The sequence below is a fragment of the Rattus norvegicus genome, chromosome 1 (genome assembly GCF_036323735.1).
Source record: "Rattus norvegicus strain BN/NHsdMcwi chromosome 1, GRCr8, whole genome shotgun sequence".
In the NCBI taxonomy this organism is placed as follows: domain Eukaryota; kingdom Metazoa; phylum Chordata; class Mammalia; order Rodentia; family Muridae; genus Rattus; species Rattus norvegicus.
This window is the reverse complement of record NC_086019.1, coordinates 46,393,150-46,414,401: the sequence shown is the minus strand read 5'-3', so window position 1 is coordinate 46,414,401 and position 21,252 is coordinate 46,393,150. Positions and strand designations below refer to the sequence as shown.

General features: G+C 44.4%; 1 protein-coding gene across 3 annotated transcripts in view; it reads right to left on the bottom strand.

The window, feature by feature from the left end:
* Tiam2 (TIAM Rac1 associated GEF 2) overlaps nucleotides 1-21,252 on the bottom strand; it is a 201,320-nt gene that overhangs the window by 110,368 nt on the left and 69,700 nt on the right. The window contains exon 1 of one of the 3 annotated variants that reach the window (NM_001427473.1): nucleotides 12,779-13,537. The exons of the other annotated variants lie outside the window; for them this stretch is intronic. The gene's annotated coding sequence lies outside the window, so the exon portion shown is untranslated. Of the gene's footprint in view, nucleotides 1-12,778; nucleotides 13,538-21,252 lie in introns of those variants that run through there. 3 annotated transcript variants of the gene reach the window in all.

Below are 21,252 nucleotides of genomic sequence, written 5' to 3'. Positions count from 1 at the left end.
ATTCTCTTGTTCTGTGGGTTCCAGGGATCAACCATGGGTGGCCTTACTTCTTATACTAAGTCATCCTGAAATACTTTTCTGCTGTGCAGACAAGAACCCCACCCACACTTGAGTAGAAGTCTGTGTACCAATAGTTATATTTCCCACTGCCTCTCCTGATGCCCAAGACGTTACTAATTAAAGGAAGGAAGGAGGGACAGATGGAGGGACAAAGGCAGGGAAAAGTGTAGGGAAGAATGAATAGAAGGAAGGAAGGAAAGAAGGAAGGAGAAAGAAAGGGCAAAAGAGAGAAAAGAAAAGCTTTTAATTTCAATGAGATGAGGTCTCAACTATCTCGGGCTAGCCTTGAATTCTACAAGGATGATCTTAAACCCTGGTCCTCCTGCCTCTACCTCCCAAAGGCTGGGATTACAGGAGTGCATCTGTAATGTACCACGCCCAGTGCTAAGACCAAACCCAGGCCTTTCAGCAGGCTAGGCAAGTATTCTACCAACTTAGTTCCATGTCCAGCCCTCATTTCTATTATTGTGATATTTGAGAAATATACCGGAAGACACTATCGTTCACTAGAACTTTGCCTAAAAGCCTGAACTGTGGACTCACAAGAAGCACTCTGGAAACACCTATGGGATGGATGAAGGCAGATCCTAGCTTAGAAGATTGATTTTGACACAGACCAAAAGCAAGATTTCTCCCTACAGGCTATGTTCAAAAGACAGACTCACAGACCCTCAGGGATGAGTCTTCTCTGCATAGGCCGGATAGCGAGCGCAGAAGGGCGGAGTAAAGGAAGCCCACAGCGGAACATAGGCTAATAGAGGCAAATGCACAACAGCTGTTCAGTGCACCTGGCCGGCGCCAGCTGTTCAACACACCTGGTCAAGTCCACCCACAGGAGAGAGAAAGAAAGAGCCTTAAAAAAACCGCAGCAGCAGCAAGAGCAAACTCAACATCTAGGAGACATTCCTTGACAGACAGGGTAGCCCCTGAGAGACACTATGTAACTATTGTCCCGATAACTTTGAAAAGACATTTCCTTATCACGCTTCAGCTATGTGTTTTGTGCAAAAGGAAGAGAATAAGTAAGTCAGTTTCAACAACCTCTGCCCCACAACTCCTTCACAAAGGCAATTTTTACAGTATTCGAGGTTTTTTTTTTAAACTATTTTGGTAGTAAAGAGACTGAAACCAAAATAATAAAACAATAAAATCCTGTAAACATATATATATATATATATATATATATATATATGAAGACTAGTACTTGAAAATAGCAAAAATATCTATTAGATTAAATCACAATAGTACACATGGAGGTGTAAGCTGCGATAATACTCATTGGGTACTGATACACAGTGAGGCCTACAGTTCACATAGACTCTGTGAAATACAAAGACCATTAAAACAGTTTATATAACAAAGGATGGGTGCCACGCATAAAGGTTCACATAATAATCTTCATCTATTAGATAACAATAATATTCAGATTTTTAAAATTAGCCACAATCCCATGAATGTTCAAAAGAAATCCTTCTATTTCATATTGTTCCCGATCATAGGAATCTATCAGGCAGTGTTTGAAGCTAAAACCCAAACAAGAAGGGAAGGGGCTCTCTGTCTTCCAAATGATGATCAGTTACCATATTAAAAATGTCATCAAGGAGGGAGCATGGCAGTATCCAGGCAGACATGGTGCAGGGGGAGCTGAGAGTTCTACACCTTCATCTGAAGGCTGCTAGAAGACTGACTTTCAAGTAGCTAGGGTGAGGGTCTTAAGCCCACACCTACAGTGACACACCTACTCTAACAAGGCCATACCTTCTAATAGTGCCACTCCCTGGGCCAAGCATATACAAACCATCATACATAGGAAAATTTAAGATAGACCTAACCGTCATTTGCCTTCAGAATGAGGTACACTGATGGCTAAAATCTCTACTCTCAACGGAGTGCTCGACTTAGAACAGGAGACAAAACAAAGAAACAAAACAAAACTTGGACCATTGCATCTTGGGGCTGAGGTGGGCCCAGATGGAGAGGAGGAAGAAGTCAGTGGGTAGGCAGATGGGGCTGAGTTATTAGCTATAAGGAGGGCTGGAATTGAACGGTGGAGTGAGCAGAGCTAGGGGCGGAGCCACTGAGCAAAGGCAGATTTCTGGCTGAGTGAGACAGTAAAACCCGAGGTCTCCCACAAAGAGACACCAACAGACTCCATAGCTCCAAAGAGATTAGGAGGCTGAACTCGGCTCCCCACAGTCGTTGGTGAATCCCTCAGCCAGATAAGATAGAAGGTCACCATCACCAGCTACCATGAAGTCTGCTGATATCCTTCTATTTGGATCAGGCCCCAGAGATGATCCAGCCACCCAGAAGACAAGGATCAGAATTTGGCCTGGTTTGTGTCAGAGAACCTGAGTGAAGACTTACTTGTATCTGGTGTGGCATGTAAGACGTTGGGGGAAGGGACTTACCCCTTCTGGTTTTCATGTTCCCCATTTGCAAATTGCAAATAAAACTATCTGTCTATCTGTCACAGATGGAGAGTCAGGTATGGAAATGTATGTGAAAATACCTAAAAAATATGACTACCATCAGCTGTAAGCTACTAATTTTGTGTAGTGTGATATCAAATCTTTTGTCATCTGTCATTTCAGATCTGTTGTTGATTATGAGCCATTAATCCTTATCTCTGTTTACATGCAAATTTATAATTTTCTAAATTGTACTATTAGTATGTCTGATTTTTGTCAGACACCCCAAAAAAATCACAACATATAAAACATAATTTACAATGGGTATCAAATGCCCAAGAAAACAATTCCCCAAGTCATGCACTTGAATAATTAGATCCTTGTGATTGAAAAAAATGATCAAATAATCCAGTAACATACTGAGCAACTATTAATGCCTTAAATTAACTATTAATGTCTTCTGGAGGCTATAGCCCCAAAGGACACACCCCTTAGAGACATAAGTATCAGAAAGGTCAGAGACATCATTCAACATCAGATAATATACCAGTTCCCCACAACAAGTCAGTATCTAGTCCATTGTGCTCCCAGGGAGAGGCTAAGGAAACCAGTCTTAATATCTTACTTTCTACATGTGACTACAAGGCTACAGGAAAGGGGCACATGTGTTTAAAATAACACCATTTAGCTCTGTAAAGGACCCAGACTTAAACTCTGTCAATGTCACCCAGTCCCCAGTTTGTCAATGAACCGCAGTTGGAATGCAGAAACTGAATACCAGGACTTGAGGGAATGCATTTCCAATTCTAAAGCTACTGAACTCATTCTGGCGAAGAGGCAGGCAAAAGAACTTTTGGTCTCTGCGGGGGATTTGTAGTCTTTACAAACAGAGTGGGCAAGAAGCAAGCTGCTGTTCAAGGCCCTAAGCTAAAGACCACTGTTAAGTCCCACAGGTTTTCTTTCAATGCAGTGGGCCCATTAACAGATGAAAAAAATCAGCCACCAATTGCCCCAGGAGCCTGAGCTCAGTGGACAAGCATGGCTGACATTCAACAGGGAGAAAGTCATAAATTCCACAGGGACAATGGCCCCATTCTGGGGCCCAGTTCACCACCTTAGTTAAGCTCATTCCTCATGTGAGGGGTCCTCTCAGAACTCACACCTGCTCTGTATGGAACCCTAACACCTGCAAGCATTGCACACAGCTCTGCTCTTCAAACTAGGGGCTCAGCCCATTCGTGGGTCATCAAGACCCCATCATGAGTCAACCCCAGCAAAGAGTAGAAAGGACATAAGATTAGAAGAACAAACATGACAGAGTGTGTCCCTTAAAGGTAAAGAGCTGCTTGAAACAGTGTGTGTGGGGGGGGGGGGTTGTTTGTATACTGGGTTGTGACATACAGGTGTGTCTTTTTGACTTGGTGGTCCTGAAACCCATTTTTAATAACCTCAAAAAGTACTTTCATTAGAATGATACATATATTTGTTATAATGAAGTATCTGAAGAATTATCAAAAACAAAGAGGAGAAATTACTCTATCCATGGTTTCTGAGGGTCTATGTCACGTGGCTATGTGTTTCTGGGTCTGTAGCAATGGAGTTCACCCTGGTAGGAGCTGGTGGTAGGTGCTCTTCCATTGTATGGTGGCCAGGAAAGAGCACTTGGAGGAAGGGGCTGTGGGAAGACATCAGCCCCACAAGAATGCACCTTAGGGGACTCAACAGAGGGAGAGAGAGAGAATCCTAAAATCACCCAGTGATCTATTCTAACAAGTCCAGCATCCCCATGATCTGTCCCTAAACTCCTAGGTATTCCTTAATCAAGTTGACAGTCGAGAATAACTGTCCTGTGCTCCTACTAAGAAGACTTACGGTCAACCAGAGTAAGCACTCTCCAAAAACTCAGGAAATCACGATTCAAGACAAACACCCGAGCTACGACTCAGAGCCAGACAAGAAAGGGACCATCCATCATTGAGAGCTCTACATGTTAAGCTTGTAGCTCTCATTTCCTTTGTATTTTAACTTCCGAGAAACTTAGAGGATGCATGGGATTCTGTCAGCTAAGGAAAGGCAAGAAAGGATTATAGGGAACTGGAAAATAGCAAGTCCAAACACTCAGGAGTCCTACGTGTCCTGGGTCTGTATGCAACTGAAGCAGCAACTGAACAAAAAGGAGAAGGACCCCAGCTTGCTCAGGATGAAGTGGAAAAGGGACAGCAGTGCCCAAGTGTCCATGACACAGTTGAGAAGGAGAAGGCAATAAATGACAAAGGACAAAGCAAAGAGGAAGAGGCAGCTGGGGGAGCCCGAGTGGTCAAGTGCCTACCACCCCAGCCCCAGCCCAGAAATATGTGAAGTGACCCATTCAGAGACACGTAGGGTCCTCCCCTACTGGGTGGCATTTATAGGAAAAGACATGTTCTTGTTCTTGACAGAAACTTGGGGAACTGAAAAGAAATAAATTGCTCCACTCAGCAAGTCAGTAGGAACGGTTGGGAGACCGCCCAGCACTCCCATGAAGTGCTTCAAGGAAAGCCAACGCTCTGCAATGAGATCCCCTCTTCCCGGAGACTGTCAGCCTGTGTGGGATGTGAGGTGGGTCACAAACATGCGCCACAAGAAGAAGCACTGGAGATGGAGACCGTACGACCCGGACAGCACAGAGACCACATCCCACAAACATTGCTGGTATGTTTGTGAGATGCCAAGAAATCGAGTGGCTGGCTACAGGCGAACCAGCACAGGAACGGAAAAACATCTCAGGGGTTCGATGACAAACCTCTTTGGAAGCAGAATTATAGAATCCATATAGTTTAGGATGAAATGGCCCGATAGTGAGAAAGAAAATATCTTCCATTAAGAATTCTCAAAAATGTGTTCCATTCGTTTTTTCAGCCAGGCACTTGAAAGTGTCATTTGTTGTTGTTGTTGTTGCTGTTGTTGTTGATGCTGTTGTTGTTGTTGCTGTTGTTGTTGCTGCTGCTGCTATTGCTGGCAGTGGTGTGTGCATGTGTGTATGTATATGTTTCTTTTCGTCTGTAGGGAAACACACTTGTCTGTGTGGGTGAGCATGCATGTGTTTTATGTGTGTGCAAAAGCCAGAGGACCTCAGCTGCTGTACCTCAGACAGATTTGTCTTCTTTTCATTGAGACAGAGTCTTTCTTTCATTGGCCTGGATCTAGCTAAGTAGGCCAGGCTGATTAGTCAAGAAGTCCCGATCCAGTTATCTCGGCCTCTCCAGCACTGAGATTACCCACACATACTGCACTATACTGCTTTTGCTATTGGTGGTTTGGCTTTTGAACATGGGTTCTTGGGATTACACACAGGTCCTGCTGCTTGGAAGGCAAGTTCTCGACTCCCAGTCCCTCCACCTTAGTGTTTGCTTGTTTGTTTTTTGATACGTTAAAGTTCTATCCCATTTTACCTTCTCCTAGGTCTCCCCTTCAGTATCATCCAAATTCCCCCCTTCATTCCAGACTGCCAAGACCTTGTGCTGTCCAGGGGTAAGCACCACAACCAGATATTCTAAATAATGGCCCTCCTCTGTAACTTACGAGCTCCAGAGTCAAAACTACCGGAGTGACTTCTAAATAACCTCTCTTTATTAACTATGCTTGAGCCATCCCACAAAAGCAAGCCTGGGTTTCTGTAAGCGGTGCCCAAGCTTCATACCACAACACAGGCAGCCTGGGGTCTCCGGATACAGAGCTGCAATGGTTGGCTTCTTTGTCTTGGACTGGGGAGAGCCACGAATGAGACCCATGCCTCAGGAAATTGGAAGCAGACAACGAACCCTGAGCCTCAATCACATTTTACAACCAAAATATGCTACAGTGATTCTATCAAGTTATTCTTGGCAAGTAAAAAAACTTTCTTCATTACACACTGTTCCATTTAAACTTGAAAAGCGAACGGACATAAACCACACATTTCCCTCCCCAGCGTCCACTTCATGTAAATAGGTGTGTCCTCCTCCCTCAGGAATGTGTGACTATTCTAGTTTGGGTGGCAATGTGGCCCTCCATCAGGGTTCACTTTTACTATGTTCCCAAGCAAAGGCAGGCAGATATGCTGAGCTGAGGAATGGGCAGACACTGGACACAGTGAGAGAAGAACCCACAGGACTCTCCATGGAGAGGAGTGCACAGTGAGAGACGCTACGGCAACTCTTAAGAGTCTCAGCCTAAGTCACTGAGGGAAACAGCCAGGCAGAACAGAACAGGCTAGGAGAAGATGGTGGTTTTGGTCTCACAAATCCACAAAGGGCTAAGTGTGGTGTTACACATCTGTAATCAGCTTGTGAGGCTGAGGCAGGAGAATCAAGAGCTAGAGGTCAGCCCCGAAACACACAGTGAGACACAATCTAGAATTTAAAATCCCCTCAAGGCCAGTAGATTGAAGTCTAAGCCAGCTTGTGTCAGGCGCATCTATCTGGAAGGAGATGAGACCGTGAAGAGACAGGGTCTTAGTGGGAAGCAGGCGTCCTTAAATGGAGTACTGAGGCCCTGAGCTCTTCCTCTTCCTTCTTCCCTGTTGCCACAAAGCAGGCTCTCTGTCAGGATGTACTTACTGCCCCATCGCAGGCCCCAAAACAACAGCCAAACAAACTGAAGCGGTGTTAAGTCATAAACCACAAATTCCTGTCCTCCTTGACAGCCATCTTCTCAGTATCTTGTCACAGCAGAAGGAGCTAACATGAAAGATTGGGGATTCAATGCTAGACACGCCAGGTGTGAGTGTGTCCTCCGGACATTGACATCACAGTGTTGAGTGGGGTAAGTGGATACTTGAGTCTGCAGTCAAGCAAGGCATGCTAGATGCATTGGCATGCCACTCCTCCCTCTGAAGGAGGCATTTAAGTGCAGGCTGCATGAGCTCGGTCTATGCATGCAAAGGGAAGCCAAGGGACTCCAACACTAAGGGGTCAGAGAAACAGGAAGGGGCCCAGACATGTAATAGAGCAGTAAGCTGAGTTGGGAAGAAACAAAGTGTTCTGTGACCTGAAAGAGAGAGGATTGCAATGGCAGGGGTGGAGAGAGCTGCAAGCGGAGAGGAGACAGAAGAGGACATATGTCGGATGTTACATGTCTGGATGCTTGAAACTCACTCATCTGCTTGGTAACTAAAGGAATTAGAAACTTCAGTTGCTCAGTGGTTAAAGCACTTGCTACACTAGCATGAGGGCCAGAGTTCAGCTGTCACATAAATGTTGGGTGGCATGGTAGCCTGCCTGTAATTCCAGGATCCCTAGAGCAGGAGGTGAGAAAGACAAGGCACATCGGTGAACTCTGGGTTTGATTGAGAGACCTTGCCTGGGAGACCAAGACGAAAAAGTGACTGATGATAATTCCTGATATCAATTTCAGGCTTCAACATGCACACATACATATACACGCATGCACATCGCTATGCAGGGATACCCACACACATACAAAACATGTATGCACACACACTCAAAATGGGAAAAAATTGGAATTAAACAATCAGAACTGGGTCATGCTATTTTTTAAAAAATGTATTTAAGGACTAAGACAGGGATTAGGAATAAAATTGGAATTATATATAAAACCATCAAGCACTCCTGTTTCAAGGACAAAGGAAGGAACATTGGGTTTCACACACTTGGCAAGGTAAAGGCTTTTTGTGAACTGGACCAGAGCCAGAGGAAGGAGGAGAAAGTCCAACTGTAATTGGGTTTGAGAATGAGGTCCATGAAGATGTGAACAGAGGCACTCTAGCAACCATCACAGCCTCCGAGCAGAGGTCAGCATCTGAGCAGTTGGAATTAAAAGGAGGAAGGGTCAAGAGCACCCTGGTGAAGGCCAATGTTCATGAAGCTCCACACACTCTCCTACCTAGGACTGCTTTGTTCCGCCTGCCTGTGTGGGCTCCCTGTTCAGACATCTGTCAGGTGCCTTTCCACCTGCTGACGGTGGCCCCAGAGAGCTGGGGGTCTGTGTTCTCACTCCAGGAGAGCTGCGTCCCGCCATTTTGCCTCTTACGGGCTTGAGCATTGAGCTTACCAGCCTGCTTCCTCCCTTCCTGCTTCCTCCTGGAAACCCTACTCCAATGTGAGTATAAGCTGGGGACATGTGTCATGCCTAGCACGCAAGCTAGATGAGAACTGTTCCCTGGGACTGACCTTAAAGATACCCAGGATTTCTCAGCCTTCACTGAAACCCTGAGAACTCCATGCATCAACTCCCTTGGATGTCATCTCTAGCAAGAGCCACACCCCTTTGCTGGAGTCTAAGTGATAATCTGGTCCGCCACTTCATAGGTGTTTTAGTTACAGTTGTACTGCTGGGAACAGACACCATGACTAAGGCAAATCTTACAGGGATAACATTTAATTGGGGCTGACTTACAGGTTGAGAGGTTCGGTCCATTATCATCAAGGTGGGAAAATGGCAGAATCCAGGCAGGCCTGGTACAGGCAGAGATGAGAGTTCTATATCTCATCTGAAGGCTGCTACTGAAAGACCCACTTCTAGGCAGCCAGGACAAACGTATTAAAGCCCATGTCCACAGTGACACACCTACTCTAACAAGGCCACACCTCCTAATAGCGCCAATCCCTGGACCAAGCATGTACAACCATCACAATAGGTAAACTTTGTCTCCAAGTGCCTTGTGACACTGCAGGCCATCACTGTGTTTGTTGGTCCTTCCCAAAATGCATCTGGCAGGACAAGAACTAACCATAACCTAAACAGAGTCTATCAGAATGAGACCTCAGAGCATGGGCAGAAATCAGTTGTGTGGCTACAAACTAAGGACACCAAGAGTTAGCAGCCTCCACCAGATGCTTAAATGATCAAGGAAGGTTTCTTCCCAGCATCTCAGAAGGAGTGTGGCCCTGTTGGACAATGATTTCACACTTCTAGTCTCCAGAGTTTATAAGTGGTCAAGAAGCCTGAGCCTTAAATTCACCCTGGAGAAACCCAAGTAATATCCTAATGTTGGCTCACAAGGCAGGAGACTCCTCCAATTCTGTCTCCTCCAAATTTCACTTGCCAATATCCGGTATTGCGGGAAGTGAGACCTAGAAATTACATCATTCAGGCCTGAGCCGTTCTCCCTGGATTGTCCAAATTCTCAAAGATATGAGCGTTTTCTTACTACAGCAAAAGTGCATCTGTTCCTGGGAGAAAAACTCGCTGCAGAGTTTTAATTGCCTACTGCCTGTCTCTTTGTGTTGTGCTCTTAGATTTCTCAGACTTAAAAACGGTGAGCAAAACCAAATCTGTGTTCTTTACAGATCAAGGGGGAAAGAATACAACAATGCAAAGGAAGAAAAGGCCCGCCTCTTAATTAAAGACTAAGAGGAAACCGAATGGTGCAAGAATGCCAATCACAAGGACTTTATCAAGTAGGCTGGGCTAAGTCCAGTGGGCCAGAAGTTCTCTGTAGCAACAGTACAAAGATGGGGGCTGTGGTCTAAGTGGAGCTTTAAACTGTGTTAAACGATAACAAGGTGAAAATCCTTCCTCTACATAGATGTTTAAATCTGTCTGAGCTGATCAGATTTGTGAAGAGCTGAAAAGAGAAGACGACGGAGCAGGAGGAGGAGGGTAGGAAAGACAGATGTGGATGCATGTGCACATGTGAAATACATACATGTACAGAAACATGTATACACGGGCCTTTATTAACTTACTAACAGTATACAAGTACAGATATACCAAAGTATTCCTGATTTTTAAATAGTGCGAGAATGAATTAACAGGATATCTGGACACCCATCCCAGCTTGGCTACGGGATACCCTAACTCCTTCCATATCTCTGGGCAAATAACTGTCTCTGTCATTTTGGATAAACCACTTCGGTGCTGTGAATTTTCAGTGTTCCAATTCATAAAACTAAGATTCGTTTTCAGCTCTGTTTCCACAGACATGGACTATAAAGAAATGGGGAAGCCAGGTTCTAGTCAACACCTTTAATCCTGGCACGCATAAGACAGAGGCAGAGCTTGGGGCCAGCCTGGTCTACATAAAAAGGTCTAGAATGGCCAGGGCTACATAGAGAGACCCTGTCTCAAAAAACGAAACAGCAAGCTCCAGAAAAAGAAAGGGACAGGGAGGCTGAGAGGAATAACGTAAAACAGATTTGGGGACACAGTTGAATCTCCCCAACAATTGTTAGCTTGTTTTAAGAAAGGTTGAGAAGCTAGGGGTGTGTGTGTGTGTGTGTGTGTGTGTGTACAGTACAGCACTTGCCTGCTATGCAAAAGACCCTGGATTTGTAGTTCTAATGCACAGAACTACAAAGAAAATTTTAAATTATACCAAGACAGAATTATCAGGGATCCAAGCTCTCACTAAGCAAGACTGAGTAATAAAAAATGATTTGCCACCACTGCTATTAAAATTCAATTAATAACTCCATGTATTTTATATCCTCACTACTTTTTTGTTCAATAGCAATGCTTTCTTTCAATCCTTTCTATCCAGAACACTTACTTTTCTCACAAAGACATCACGGGCTTGGCCTGTATCTAAGACACTCTTAACTTCAACAGAGAAAAATGCTATTTCTTTGAAAGTAAAATATGTCCAAAATGTCTCAGTTCTAAATGTCTGTGACCAGGAAATAATTTTCTAAGACATCTAGAAATTGAGGCACAAGATCACACTAAATCCAGTTCTTATCACCATGTAAGCGACTTTTACGGAGCAGAGCAAACCTGGAGGTCTTCCCAGATCTGGGAAAGTGCCTGGGTTACGCAGGGAATGAAATCCGGGGTTCGTTCATTCATTCCATACTTACGTCTCAAAGGACCTGTGGAGACCTCGTACTAACTGCATAGTAAGTGGGGCTCTAGTCAGTAAAACTCGGTCCATCAAGAAGCATCTTCTGTCTGACAGAGTGAGTGTGAGTGGGTCACACTGGAAGGACAATCTCTCCCCAAAGACCCTGAGCCTCCCCCTTGACTATTCCCCCTAAGCATGATCTAAGAAGGCCTCGCAACCAGTACTGATAGTTTTATCTGAACGTATTCGTAATACCATCTAAGCTGGTGCTGTGGACCTGAGTCATTGAGCTCTGCATCAGCCTGTGAGCCCATAAAAACCAAAGCCAGTGCCAAGTGTCCAACTCAGCAGAGAAAGGGGAAAGCACCCCCACTCTGAACTTTCCCCGCTCTGTCCGAGCACTATTTCTGAAATTAAAAGGAATCAACAATGGGACCCGTTATTCTGTGGGTAGGCATGACCTGAACTTCATTTCACCCCGATGTCTCCACCCTTCCGAAGACATTTCTATAAAGGACAGAACAGACTGAGGGTACCCACCACGCCCATGGGGAGACAGTCTTCTACAGCTAAAAATGAACTTCCATTGCACGACCCCAATCGCCATAGCATCTTTACAGTGAAAGGAAACAGATTGTCGGAATCCCTAGCCCTGACTTAAGGCCACAGTAAAAGGCTAAAACACACCAGGAAACACTCCAGCAGCCGTGCAGACGAACCCTTACTCTCCAAATAGACTATAAATACACTTCCAAGTTATGACTTCAAAAGACCTTCCTATTTTCGCTCTCTCCACCCACCAATTTTCTGAGAATTACATGCTGGGCCAAATGAATGGCCGACCAAGCAAGAGGAACCCAAGCTAGGGTTTCTCTCTCCGGCTGTCAGCACACGCCCTCCACTGGGACAGCGTGTGCTTGGAGTTCAAGCTCTAAAAAAAAACGTCACCACCCAGTTCCCTCGCTCTGTTTAAACTGAGGGCCTCCCACCCAGACCACAACGATTCTGCCCCCCCCCCATCCCCAAAAGCTCAAGACAAGCCTAAGGACAAATAATGCTGAACCCTGAACAGCAAATAAGAAGATCATAAATAAAGCATTACTCGGCTAAAAGCAGCATTTGCTATAACCAGGAAGCAACACAAGTACAATCTCAGTCACATTTCAACTTCCCATTCCACCCTGAAAGAAACTGACCAGAAAGATAAGCAACAGTCACTCCCATTTTAACACGATCAGACTGAGACACTGTACTGTCTTCAGGCATCTTGTGGGGTTAAAACAGTCTATACAAATCAGCCTGGAGAGTTTCCAATTCACAAAATATCCTAAGGCAATTGTAATACATCACCCAGAGGCATCTGAAATCACGTATGCACTAAACTTTGAAATAATCCATCCTGTTCAGTAACTCGTGCTGAGGATAAACTGACAGGAGACAAAGCCCTAAGGACACGTTACCAAGAAAAGATTTAGGAAAAACGTATCTCCCAGATAAATGAAGTCTCAACTCATAAGGATAGACAAGCATTTTTACAACACCTTACCTTGGTCAGAAAGGTGGCTGTGGCCAGTGGTTCTCTGGAACCTACGGTTAACAAAGTTCCACCCAGCTAGAAGCTATGCTCTGCCTTCCTTCTGCCCTGCTGAGCCAGGAAACGGTGTCTAACACTTTGACTGCTCAGCCGTTGAGAGCTAAAAACGGATCCTGTGCAATGCTGGATATATTTGTCTGCTCGTTACACACCCTCATCATGTTCAATTTTTTCCATTGATGGAACTCTATGAGGCAGACTTAACCAGAAAGCGGTTTTTCCGTGGGCTGCCTGGAGTGATTACCCGGGACAGCCTGCCACCATGCATGCCTCAGAGACACCGGGCTGCCCATGACTAGGCTCTTGTTGGGCCAGCAATCTACCATGACCACCGAAGTTCCACAGGAGTCTGGCTCTGAGGGCTACAGAATAAAGCCTTACTCACCAGGGCTGCTCTGGTCGCCTTTATAAAGCCCCGGAGCACGGGGAGTACACACCTACTGTCCTTGTGTTTGGGGAAGCAGTCAAAACCACAGATGGAATGCTATGGTCAGAAAAGCTGCCTTCAGAGCGGCCCCTGGAAACAAGGCTGCGATTTGCAGAATATCGGATATACCCTCACTCAGCGTTCCTTTTGGAATCGGGCTTTTCCCCCTTAAGTTAGCGCAGCAGCAGAGTCTTACACTCCAAGTCCTGGGAGACTAAATGTGGAGGCATTTTATCGAGAGTATGTGTTACATTACTGTAAATTAAGGTCATACAATGGAGGCAGAGTATTTGGAAGTCTCACTGCAACCATTGATGAAAGATGTTAAAAAATATATATGAGATTTTTTAGTTCTTTATTTTTTAGATTTATTTATTTTATATATGTGAGTACACATCACTGTCTTCAGACACACCAGAAGAGAGCATCAGATCCCATTACAGATGGTTGTGAGCCACCATGTGGTTGCTGGGAATTGAACTCAGGGCCTCTGGAAGAGCAGCCAGTGCTCTTAACCACTGAGCCATCCCTCCAGCCCCCAGGTCATTTTTATACTAGATTTTTTTAGTGTGATGAATGGAATAGAATTGCATTTCTATTGTAGTGCTTAAATTTCTGGGGTTATATTTCACAGAAGAGACAAAAGTCCTACACTTTCAGATGTACATATTATAAGTATACAGGCACATAATCCACCCTGAACAGGAGGCAAGAGCTTGGTATGGTAACGTTCTTATTTTAAAAATGTGACAAGGGCCCTTAAGATGGCTCCGTGAATTAAAGTACTTTCTGGTGCAAACATTGTGAACCCTAGAACCCGCATAAAATGGCCAGATACAATGGGGTACATCTGTAATCCTGGTACTTCTACATTGAGACAGGAGGAACTCTCCAGAAAGCTCTCGGGCCAGCTAGACTACAGTACCCAGCATGTACCTCAGCAAGGTAGAAGTACGAACTGACACCACCATGTCTGTCCCCGACCACATATGTGCCGTGGCATATGTGCACGTACAAATAATTTTTAAAAAGTGAACAGAGCTAAATATGCAATTGGTGAGTTATTAAGGACCAGGTTTATACTACCATCAGATAAACTTTTAATTCCCTACTTGGGTTTTAAGACATATCATATTGACATGTATACAATCATACACCAAACCACATCTAGAACAATACTGTGCATAGCGAGACACACACCTGAGATGCTTCCTAACCTCAACTGGAAAAGAAATGCAGAAAGCCATCAACATCATGCTTCTAGAGCAAATAGAGCTGCCACAAAAATGTTTTTAAATTAACACAGAGCTTTTAATACTGATGGAGTGGGTCTACAAGTCACTCAACTCAGCCCCACCCTGTACAGATTTAAACACAGATGTCTTCGCCTAACATGGTGACCCATGCCTGTGTGTGCCCAGAACCTGGAAGGCTGAGGCAAAAAAATGTTATCAGGAGTTGGAAGGGTAGCCTGGGCCACACAGTGTGATTCTGTCTCAAAGATAAGTAATACACAGCCACGGTAAAAATGAAGGGACACGGTGACAGAGCTGGGCAACACGAGGAGTCCCAGCAGACACACACCCAAGGAACCACAGCCTCCGGCTGAGTAAGAAGGTTGCCATGGAAGCCAAGTCACAGAACACAAAACTTGGGAATTCCCCAAATATGTATTTTTGAAAGGCCCTAGGTAAATACCAAAGGACTAAGGATACTGCCAACTCACTGACCGCCGATTCCCTTAAACCAGCAGCATCTCTGCTGTTGATTTAAAAAAAAAAAGAGCTGGTCTGGGGTGACTCAGTGGACAAAGGGTGCACACAGCAGGACCTGCGCTCCACCTCTGGTCCCCACATAAAAGCTGCGACCGGGCATGCCTGGAACCCAGGGCTGAAATGAGGGGAGGCAGGTGGGTCTGGGGGGGGGGGGTCACTGGATAGGCAGCCTAGCCAGCGATAGAGAGTCTCCGAGTTCAGTGAGAGATCCTGTCTCAAAGTAAGGTGGAAAGAGATAGAAAAGACAGCCAAAAGTCAATGTCTGGCCTCCAGCCTGGAGCACACAGATGTGTGTATGTGAGTATACCACACACATATACAGAAAGAAAACAAAGAACAGAATACACAGAAATAAATCCAGAGTGGGGGGATGAAAAGTGTCCCCTGTAACTCTGACACTGGAGAAGACTCCTAGGTACATGCAGGGGAAAATTCTGCTAGCAGCCCAGAAGCAGCAGAGAGGAGACGCCCTGGCCGAACAATTCTGCCTGTCTAGAATCACGTGAGCGTGATTACTCCTGCTTCTAGATTTGAAGGTAACTCTGGCCTCATGACACATGCCGTGACTAGGACCCTTGATGTCAGAATGAGCGTGATAACCAACTCTGCCAGCCATGGTCTGATGCTTCCACTGCACTTGTGATTACTCTTGAAGTCACCCTAGCAACCTTAGCGTGTACCAGGTCACTGGAGTTTCCAGTGACATCAGAGTTTTTCAAGCTCCTTAGACACAGAAGCTTCAATAAAATACTGTCAATTGAGATTTCTATCTCAAAATTCCAAAACCCCAAATATTTTTAAATCAAGAAGTCAGGCTTTATCTTTTTACGGTGCCATTACAAGATGTTGTAACAGGGCATATGTGTTAACGGGCATCTAAAATTAAACACTCTGGCAAAGATCCCTGAGGAACATGCAAATTGCTACTTCAGAAGCATGTAATACAAAAGTATATAGTTAAAAGCAATACCATAGAAATGCTAACAATTATAGAGTTTAAATGGCAAGTTGATGGGTTCTCACTATATAGGGATTTTTTTTGATGTTGTTATAGTCATAAAAATTTGCAAATTTTCTTAACAAAAGGTGGGAGTAAATGGCGTATGTGTTCACACATGTCAATCTATGGAAAACACTGTTTTACTCAAAGGCCTAGACTAAACAAAATGTCCTCTGATTGAAATCAAGACTATGTATAGTCTACACTGTGGGAGCACACATGTTCATGAAGGCGCGCTCATGAGGGTTTCGGCATCTATTGGAGAAGAGATGGAAGGTGTGAAATAATAAAACATGATGTAGAAATTCCTCTAGAATTGAACTGAAATCTGGTCACGGAAGAGAGGATAGGAAAGACTAAAAGCCAGATGATGAAGAAGGCAGCCATGAACCACGGCCCTCAGATACTGTGGGAAGCTTCAGGTACTTACACAGGCCCTGTATGAGACTGGGTCCATCAACAGTCAGTCACAGATATGAGGATCACGGGAAATGGACTGTTAGGGGAGTGGAGAGCTGCTGGGGGGAGAGAGATCCCTGTGTTCAGTGATGTAGCCACTGCTGATAGCCATGCTCTAACGGACAGCTCCACAGTCATGCCCATCCAGGCTGCCTCCTGACCAATCTCAGTGGGTCACAGAGCAGAAGCAAAGCCATGTTAAAAAGGCATGAGAGTTGACTCTGGAAGTGGTAGGTAAGAGGGCATGGGTAGGATAAGACAGGGCACTGGTGAGCAGTGTGACCGAAATATATTACGCACAAGGGTGAAATTGTCAAATTATCTTTTCTTAAAAACAGTAAGCACTGGTGATGATATAAGTGCTTGTTAGCATGCACAAGGCGCTGGATTTGATATGCAGCCATGTACAAAAATCAAAATAATTTATACAAACACATGTACTGTTTTTGTACACACAAGTAACAATAAAAGATAAAATTATGGTGAAGATAATAAAAACATCTCAGCTCCCAGGTCAGCGACTCACTTGAATAATATTAATATTCTCTGATCTCTATTTGCTTCATCATAAAATGGGGTGGGTAACAGCAACACCCACCACAAATGAGAACAAAAATCGATGTACTGAAGTACTTTGTTAAAGGAGAGAAAAATCTAAAATTAATGTTTTTTTTTTTTATAATTTTAGTGACGAAAGGTCGGCCTCACACATACTGTGGGCTCAACCACTGAATGCCATCCTTCAATGTCAAAGTGCAATCTTATAAAGTAATATGAGCTATTATCAATAATCTCTGTGCTCAGAATCCAAGGCACCCAACCCCGTATCAGCCACACTTGGAAGGTTACACAGAGCAGTTACCAAAAACAAGGCTCAGGGGAAGCATTCTTTACCACCGTCTGATGACCGGAAAGAGTCAAATAAATGAAAACCTAACAACAATTTTAAAAAGTTAAAAGTATTAACCGCTTTTATCTGCCCCCCCCAAAACAAAACAAAACAAAAATCCCCGGCTCTGGACACTTCTTGCACAGAAGAGAGCGTCCTGTGCTGTCTGTGAGGCCCTTCAGACCACATGGGTTGGACCATTGGGGAACCGACATGAACACCTGTAGAACCACTGCGTTCGAGGAGAGTTTCAGAACTACTGCCCGGGACGGTGAGTTTTCTCCCTGGCAGACCTAAAAGAATCTAAATCTTCCAGGCTGTACCAAACACCAAGGCTTCAAACCAGCCAGAGACTAGAGAGAATGGGGCTTTAGCAGCTTTCTTGTCCAAAGATTTGCATCCCAGACAAGATACTGAAAACCCACACAAATACGAAACAGACAAGTTTTGTTTGCACCACCGCTGTGGTACCCAGGAAGCTAAGCAATTCACCCAGGGTCAAGGAATGGCAGTGCCTCCGACTTGTCTTCCAACACTGCCCTGTGATTTTATACAAATGCCTTAATTCCTCCGAGCCTGTCTCTCAATCTGTAAAGTGGGGACACTAGCGCTTGCCTCTGATGGTTACTGTATGCATTACTTAAAACATTAAATATAAATCATTTAGCCCAAGGTCTGCCTACGAGTGTAAATTGGAAACCAAAGAGATAGCCCAGTGGTTAAGAGCACCAGGTGCTCTCCCAGAGAACCCATGTTTGATTCCCCACCCACAGGGTGGTTCACGGCTGTCTGTAACTGCAGTTCCAAGGCATCTAAAGCCTTTTGTCTCCGTAGGCATTGTATGCACATAATATGCACGCATAGGTGAAACACTCATACACATTAAAAAAAAAACTTTAAAACTGAATGTAAATCTAGTTGAGATCATTACTAAAACGCTGCTTTACAAGGTGCTGGCACTCAAGGAACACCGAGTAAATACACTCATGAATGCATGATTAGGGGTGAATGAGCGACAGACAGCATCAATGGTGGAGTGGAAGTAAAGATGAAAAGAAGACGTGGTCTCAGTCTTTCTGCCAGAAGCAGTTGACCCCTGTTGACAGAAGCGCAGCCTCAGGAAAGGTGGTCAGTCTTTGGACCCAGCCACACCACTCAACCTGCACACACCTAGAGGAACCTCAGGCAGCCCCTGAGGGAGATACCTCGTGTTTACAGAACTCTTCAAGTAGATTAGGAGTCCAGCAACAGACAAAAAGATCAAAGAAAACACAGTATCTGCAGGCAGACCCCAGTGGAGGAGCTAGAGAAAGGCCTGAAGGAGCTGAAGGGGTTCGCAACCCTATAGGAAGAACAGCTATCAACCAACCAGACCCCACCAGAGCTCCAAGGGACTAAAACACCAACCAAAGATACACATGGAGCAACCCATGGCTCCAGCTGCATGTGTGGCAGAGGATGGCCTTGTCGGGCATCAATGGGAGGAGAAGCCCCTGGACCTATGAAGGTTCATTTCCCCAGTGTAGGGGATTGCCAGGGTGGTGAGGTAGGAGTGGGTGGGTGGAAGGGGGAGCATCATCATAGAAGTAGGGGGAGGGGGACGTGAGGGGGGGATCGGGAAAGGGGAGAACATTGGAAATTTAAATACATAAACTATTCAATTAAAAAAAGAATGAAATCAAGTATTTGCAAGAACATGGACAGAACTAGCGATCACCATGTCAAGTGAAATAAGCCCAAACTTCAAAAGACAAAACATTACATGCTTTCTCATATCTAGACATTTTTAAAGGGGCCATAAAAATAGAAAGGAAGCTCTTTGTGAAGAGGAAAGGGTCCACCAAGAAGAGAGGAGGCAAAAGAGAGTAATGGAGAGTTATAAAAGATCAAGGGCACACATGAAAATACCATCAAGAAATCCATTATTGTGCACAGTGGATATATGCAAATAAGTAAATAAAGCCACCCCATGTGTGATCCCTGTCCATCACACAGAAGTGTGAGGAATTCCTGCTTGTGGTTCCTCAGGCAGCCTTCTGAGTAATTTCCCAAGTGCATCAGGACTGCACCGCACTGCAGCCACACTACCTGCTCACCACAGGTCCTGCCTCGAGCTCTAAGGAGGCCCTGGAAGTGACAGGGGACACACCACATAAGCCCCCAAAATTGCTGCTTTATATTGAGTGAGAAATAAATTTTTAACCCTGAAAGCAAACTAGAAACAACTTCAGAATCTCCGAGCCAAAGAAAACTTAAACTTAGATGATGTGCCACTTTAAAGCCCGGAGTAAATCTAAGTTTCAAAACAGAAACTTTGAGTGTTTAAAAGATTTCAAGATGTACAGGGGAAAAAAAGCCTTAAGAAGCTGATCATTATGGAAATCAAGTTTATATCATGAATATTCATAAGATTCAAATAGCATCTTATTTACAAGTTCAAGTGCTGTATCATATAACAAGCAAACCTCATTTTTTCAAAACCTGCGTGTGTGTGTGTGTGTGTGTGTGTGTGTGCGCGCGCATGTGTGCACGTGTGCACTTGCATGTGTGTGCACAAACCACAGCACACATGTGGAAATCAGAAAACATCTTGTGAAAGTGGTTCTCCTCTTCACTGTGAGCTCCAATGGGAGTTAGACTCAGGTATTCAGACTGGCCCTTTATCTACTCACTGCCCCAGACCTCTTTAATTTAACAGCTAATTACTTTTCTAAGAATCAGCAAGTATTATACGACTAAAATTAAATTTTAAAACCAATTCTTCACAAGCCTTCCTTCCCAGAATTTTTTTCCTGTAAGTTAATATATCCAAATCGATATACTTTGATGATAACAGATGATAATGCTTCAAGATCTACATCTTGAATTTTTGCTGTTGATGTGCATGTGCCTGCCTATTTGTGTGCACACACACGCATGTGGATGTTTTCAGAGGCCAGCAGAGGGCATCGGATCCCCTGGGGCCGCAAATATAGGCAGTTGTGAGCTGCTCAGTGTGGGCACTGAAAACTTAACTCTGGTTCTCTGAAAGATTAGCAAGTGCTCTTAACCACTGAGCCATCTCCGCAGTCCCTACAACCTCCATTTTGAAATTCAATTGACAATGTTTTACAGTAATGCTTTCTAAGTAAATGGTGATATGACTGTGCAAGTCATGAAATGTGTACTTTTTAAAAAGTCATGCTACTGAAAAGAAACTTACATATGGGGTTAATATAAAATAAATTTTTGATGGAATTAAAAAAAATCTCTTAGGAAAGACACTCATGAAATTGTGGCCTATAAACAGTAGCCATGCATGTTTGCAACATTTTAAAGAGTTGAACATCTCAGACAGTGAGCCTACACTTCCTGGATCTAAATGTAAAATGTAATTAAAGTGCTCCATCCTGCCTGTTAACCCCCAGTGCATTTGTTTGGTTTGGTTTGGTGGTGTGTTTTTTGTTTTGTTATTTGTTTGTTGCTTAATAATTGTGGAGGTTTTAAATTCTCTAATATATTACATCCTGACCACAATTTCCTTCCCTTTCCTCACCCCAGGCTATCCTCTCTACTTCCCTTCTCCCCCAGATCCAACCCCCCCCCCCAACCACCATCCCCCCTCAGAAAAGAACAGGCCTCCCAGGGACATCAACTAAACACCATATAACAAGCCACAATAAAACCAGGTACCTACCATCACATCAAGGTAGGACAAGGCCACCCAGTAGGAAGAAAAGGGTCCCACAAGTAGACAAAAGAGTAAGGGACACACACACACACACACACACACACACACACTGTTAGTATTCACACAAGAAAACCAAGCTCTTCTGTGGGGATGTAGAAGTCAACCTTGTAAAGGAAAAAAGAGAGATTGACGCACCACAGGCTCCT